This window comes from Procambarus clarkii, chromosome 35, assembly GCF_040958095.1.
Source record: "Procambarus clarkii isolate CNS0578487 chromosome 35, FALCON_Pclarkii_2.0, whole genome shotgun sequence".
Lineage (NCBI taxonomy): Eukaryota > Metazoa > Arthropoda > Malacostraca > Decapoda > Cambaridae > Procambarus > Procambarus clarkii.
This window is the reverse complement of record NC_091184.1, coordinates 18,127,174-18,133,353: the sequence shown is the minus strand read 5'-3', so window position 1 is coordinate 18,133,353 and position 6,180 is coordinate 18,127,174. Positions and strand designations below refer to the sequence as shown.

General features: G+C 37.6%; 1 long non-coding RNA gene across 1 annotated transcript in view; it reads left to right on the top strand.

The window, feature by feature from the left end:
• The first annotated feature begins 293 nt into the window (after positions 1–293).
• The window catches only part of LOC138371379 (uncharacterized), a 38,610-nt gene continuing 32,723 nt past the window's right edge, over positions 294–6,180 (top strand). Inside the window, exon 1 of the long non-coding RNA XR_011230424.1 lies at positions 294–1,657. This is a non-coding gene — a long non-coding RNA (uncharacterized lncRNA). The remainder of the gene's footprint in view (positions 1,658–6,180) is intronic.

Genomic DNA, 6,180 nt, shown 5'->3' with positions numbered 1-6,180 from the left:
CACGTATGTGCTTAAGTAATTTCCTGTTTGATTTTTCATTCATGGTTATACATTGTTATATGTATATATTTTCAGATTATAATTCGTATTATGCAAATATCTCCGAGTGAAATAGTGTACATCCGTATTTTTAATTTTTAATACAACATACATAATACATTTTTTAAGTATTTATTTATAATAAATAATTTAATTATTTAATTTATAATAATTTAATTATTAATAACATTATATAGTCGATTTAATATTGAACACGTACACATAAGCGAAACGTCCAAAACTGGTTTCCGAAATGGCAAAAAAATTAGTGTTGTCAATGTAAGGAGTATCTTGTATCCCAGTGAGAGAGCTGTTTCCTTCAAAAAGTGTAATCGTGTGGCATTATGTTTAAAGAAACAATTCCAAAGTACATTCTTTGATTGAAAAACATGAGGATAAATACAAGCGTTAATTGTAAATGACCAGTTATAAACATAAATAAGAAGTAGGAAAAATGATATGTGGAACCAGACAAAAACATTGGAACGCTTAGGTGATGAGAGGGTAAACAACCGCCGCCATTTTAGCGCCCCAGCCGGTGAGTGTCCAGCACGAGCATTAAGGGAAAACCTTGACACAAACTGCACCTATCATAAAGAAGAAGCACCACCATTGACCGCCAAGTGCTCACATCAAGTCTAACTCTAAGAAACAACACTCAAGCCTTGACTCTTCTCCCAACATCCGGGGGAGAAAACCTTCACACAAACTGCACCTGTCATAAAGAAGATGAAGACTCACCAGTGTCCACAGTGTCGGAAGGTATTCACCGGTGCTTCATATGTGAAGACTCACATGTTAGTGCATTCAGGTGACAAACCTCATGAATGTTCAGAGTGTGGGAAGAGATTCAGTCTGCTTGGAAATATGAAGACTCACATGTTAGTGCATTCAGGTGACAAACCTCATGAATGTTCAGAGTGTGGGAAGAGATTCAGTCTGCTTGGAAATATGAAGACTCACAGGATGGTGCATGCGGATCAGAGACCTTTTCAATGTGCCGAGTGTGGCAAAAAATTTAGAGATCGTGGAACTATAATAAGGCACATGTTAGTGCATTCAGGTGACAAGCCTCACGAGTGTCCAGAGTGTGGGAAGAGATTCAGTCAACGTTGACATATGACGACTCACATGTTAGTTCATTCAGGTGACAAGCCTCACGAGTGTCCAGAGTGTGGGAAGAGATTCAGTAAACGTGGAAATATGACGACTCACATGTTAGTACATTCAGGTGACAAGCCTCACGAGTGTCCAGAGTGTGGGAAAAGATTCAGTGAGCGTGGACATATGAAGCGTCACAGGATGGTGCATTCGGATGAGAGACCTTTTCAATGTGCTGAGTGTGGCAAAAAATTTAGAGAACGTGGAAATATAATAAGGCACATGTTAGTACATTCAGGTGACAAGCCTCACGAGTGTCCAGAGTGTGGGAAGAGATTCATGTCGTCTTCGTGATATGAAGAGGCACAAAATGATACATGCAGATAATAGGCTAAACACTTAGAGTGTGGAAGGTAATTAAGAGAACGTTGAAGGATAATGAGGGACATATAGGTATATTAACTTAACTTTAATCTAACAGTGTGCTATCACAATGTCAGTTGGATGTTCTTCAAAGGTAATTCTATTTTGTTTGAGAAATACACTTCACCATGAAAGGTAAAGATCAAGATATTTTATTATATTGTTCTTTTATGAAAGTTAGATGACCAAGCAAGAACTAGAGAAGCTGTCACTATAGGAAAATTCAAAATTGCTTATAAGTATAGAAATATCTCTTTAGTTTAGCAAAGATAAATCAAAGCTTTAAATGTTTTTCTTCATATTTAGGTAAATAATAATGTGCTTTCTGTTTATGTTCTCTGTGAAAATTTATTTAAAATGTAATATACTCTGTAGCTAAGTTATGGACATTATTGTTGTAATATTATTTAGCATTGGTGCTGGTGAAGAAGACAGTCTGAGACGTACTTAAGATGAGACCATTTGATTGATAGGGAAATGTAGGTTAATCAAGGAATTATCTCATCAGATTCATATGCAAACTGATGTCTATTTTATATTTTTTGTTTAGGCATATTTATGAATAATACTCTTGATTATAAATATTTCACCGAAGAGTTTATTGAAGGCAGATTGGCATTTATAACTGTCAGTCAAGTTAATATGAAATTTAAATTTATATTACTCTAGAAATTTACATCACTCTAAATTTACCAGAAATTTATATTACTCTAGAAATTGACATCACTCTAAATTTACCAGAAATTTATATTACTCTGGCCTAACTTATCAGTTATGCTGTAATTGTCTTGGAATAATATTTTACCCAATTTACCTGAGGGCCACTAACCCTAGTGGCCTCAGATAAAAACAAGAAGCTGGCAGCTTGTTGAAGGTTCTCTCCCCCCCCCCCCCCCCAATTTTCCTTGATTGTTTCCTTGTATATTTTGAAATTCAGCAGATTTTGGCAGATTATGGCGTTGGTGGGTAGTCAGTTCCATCGATCAATAACCCTGTGGGTGAAAAAGCCTGTTTCAAAATTATATTAGCTTGATTAGCAATAATATGATCGTGATTCGTATAATCCTCTGTCAATTATATTATCCAAACTGGCAATTATATTAAGGTGATTGTGAATTACATAAACCTTACTGGCAATTATTCTGCACATTCTCTCATGTGTATTATACATATATAAAACGCTGCACTGTAATGCCAATCCTGACCTCAAAAGCTTCATAGAAGGTTGTAACAGAACCCATAAGCACCACACCAGAAATAAATACAGTTTTGATATTCCTAGAGTACGACTTAATCATACTAGAAATGCTCTACAAATCAAGGGACCCAGAATGTGGAATGACCTTCCCAACCATGTTAAAGACTGTACCTCTCGCAACCAGTTTAAGATATAAACGAAGCTATACCTAATAAATTCCCTGTAACCTACCTTACCCCTCTATTGTCAACCAATGTCTGTTTTTTTTTTAAATGACGCTGTCGACCGAATTGTATTTGTGCTTCTTTTTCTGCCATGATCCCCCCTTTTATCTCTTTTTTTTTTTATTTGTTCTCAACTCATTTTATTCTTCATGCTCAATTAGTATTAAGCTTTAGTCATTTAAGTTTTTCATGCCCGAAACGCTTTGCGTAATAGTGGCTTTAGGCATTGTATGTACTAGCCCTAATCTATAAATCCATCACTCTTTGTAAAATCTCTTGTATGTATGTACCTTATCTAAATAAACATTTTGATTTTGATTTTTTTTTTATTTGATTATTATATTAGCATGAATGTCAATTTATATCAAACAGATATTTATTTATGTTGTGGTGCTCGTGGGTTATATTACATCTATCAATGGAGAGTTTCAGATCAGGATTAGCATTTAGGAACAATGTTTTGTACATGTAAATAGCACAAGAGAATGTGTAGAGTGAGTGTATATTTAGCATGTTCAGAGATTTAAACAGAGAGGCTTGTGTGTTGTTTGAAGACAGTTTTATTGTTCTGATAGCAGATTTTTATTGGGTGGTGATGAGCATCAGGTAATTTGCAGTGGATGAATGAACCCCATGCACAGATACCATATGTTCACATACCAACCCTAATTTTCAAAGAAACCTCTAGATTTTTAGCTCCAGCCATTTCATTGCTCTACAACAAATCATTTGAACTCCAAACCTTTCCTGATATTCTAAGGAAAAAAAAGCAAGAGTAACCTTAGTCCATTAAAGTGTCTATCTCACTGAAGTCAACAATTATAGACCAATATCAACTCTGCAGATTTTGTCTAAAATATTTTAAAGAGTTAATCTACAAGCAGCCTTAATCCTATTTAGCAAAACAAAATTTACTTAGTTCTTGCCAGAATGGTTTGAGGCCCAAAAATAGGACCAATCGTGCACCAATTAGTATGATTAACATTATATATGCAGCTCTTGGAAGAAATGAGTGCCCTTGTTCATTTATTTGTTGACCTACATTAAGACTTTTTTTACACTGTTAACACATTAACTTTCTTAAATTACAACATTACGGAGTAAGAGGTTAATCCCTCCAATACCTACAGTCTTACCTTAGTGACAGGCTCCAGTATGTCTCTGTGAATGATTCCAATTCACCCACTCTACCTATTAGCACTGGTGTTACACTGGGCAGTATTCTTCACCCTCTCGTCTTTTTCATCTCTCCCTCCCTTTCCAGCCCGTTGCCATCATGAGGGGGCTTGGTTGGCTGATGCTAGAGTGTGATGCTCCATGGGACAGTGTCCTCTGTCCTTTTGAAGCCTAATGCTCTTGTTGGCATCATCGCTAATTGTGCTGAATACTTTTTCCTATTAAGTTTAATTTTTCCTTCCCAATTCTCCTGTTTAATTGCTATTTCCCTGTGACGTTTTGCAATTCTTGATTATTCTCTCAAATGTTTTCTTCTGTTTAGACACCGGGTTTTTGGGGAGGCACACTCTCTCACCCGTAAAACTGTGGTACTCGGCAATGTCGAGCAAGAGGACATCTTTATTGTCAATCTTTAACATTATTGTTGAGCCCAATTATATCGTGCTGAGCTTCCATTATATCTTGACGGACTGATGATTCCTATGGTTGCGATTGTAGGGCGTATATCTACAGTGCACCCCTGGGGGGGGGGGAGCCTTTGTCTTGTTGGGTGTCCTATCCTCTAATTGTGGCTCCAAGGTGGGTATGGGGCCTTGTTTGTTGATGAAATGTTTACTCGTTCATTTACATGCTGATATCTGACCCTCTTTTTAACTTCTAAGACGTGAGGGGTGGGAGACCAGGCCCCCAAGTCGGACTGTGATGGAAAGCTGGGCTCTGTAGCCCACACTACATTGGTCCCAGATCAGGCAGCTCCTGACTCTCCCTGCTTGATGGGGTTCTGGGAGCTCTTCTACTACCTGACTTGTGAGTGCTTGGTCCACCAGGTCCCAACTACCCCTATCTGCTCCCCCTCCCACCTCTGTGGCTGGGTTGAGCCCCAAGCTCCCAATGATGACCACCTCATCACATGGAGTGGCTCCATCTCTCATTGTAACAACTGGGCCTCTTTGCCCCCCCCCCCTCTTACTGGGGGTGCTCGGTGCTGTTCCCTCCGCAGTCACACTCACACGATTCCTTCCAGTTCTAATATGTTCCAAGCTTTATTTGGTTCTGCTACATGGACTAAGTATTTTGATCTTAGTCATGTTGATTCTACTGGTCCTGATGATTTATTCATCCATAAACACCTAGTTGATTTGGTGGATACCTTTGTCATTTTTATCCCCACGCCTACTGGTACGTGTTTCTTTGCAGCTCCTTCTCGGGAAGCTACTGTCTGCTTAGCCTCGTTGTCCTGCATTGGGAAACCCCGGTTCGGATCAACAAAAATGCCTTGTTAAATGCTAGGATTTACACAGTTATTCTCCCGCACCATGTAGCGACTGTTGATAGCTGTCAATGCAATCAATCAGAGCTATCGATGTGCTTTAATGTACCTAGTAATCTCTCTCATTTTTTTTTTTACAAAGTATCTGTCAACTTTTTATAAATTTTGCTACAATTTACCTACTTAAAATTATCCATTAGATTAAGGACCTTCTGGAAACGCTGCATGTACTAGTAGCTTTACAAGAATGTAAACACCATGCTATGTACCCCTAACAAACCCAATGTTCCTTGCGTGTGTGGGTGTGTGTGTGTGTATATATATATATATATATATATATGTCATACCTAGTAGCCAGAATGCACTTCTCAGCCTACTATGTAAGGCTCGATTTGCCTAATAAGCCAAGTTTTCATGAATTGTTTTTCGACTACCTAACCTACCTAACCTAACCTAACTTTTTCGGCTACCTAACCTAACCTAACCTATATAGATAGGTTAGATTAGGTTGGGTAGGGTTGGTTAGGTTCGGTCATATATCTACGTCAATTTTAACTGCAATAAAAAAAATTGACCTCATACATAATGAAATGGGTAGCTTTATCATTTCATAAGAAAAAAATTAGAGAAAATATATTAATTCAGGAAAACTTGGCTTAATAGGCAAATCGGGCCTTGCATAGTAGGCTGAGAAGTGCGTTCTGGCTACTAGGTATGACATACATATATATATATATATATATATATAT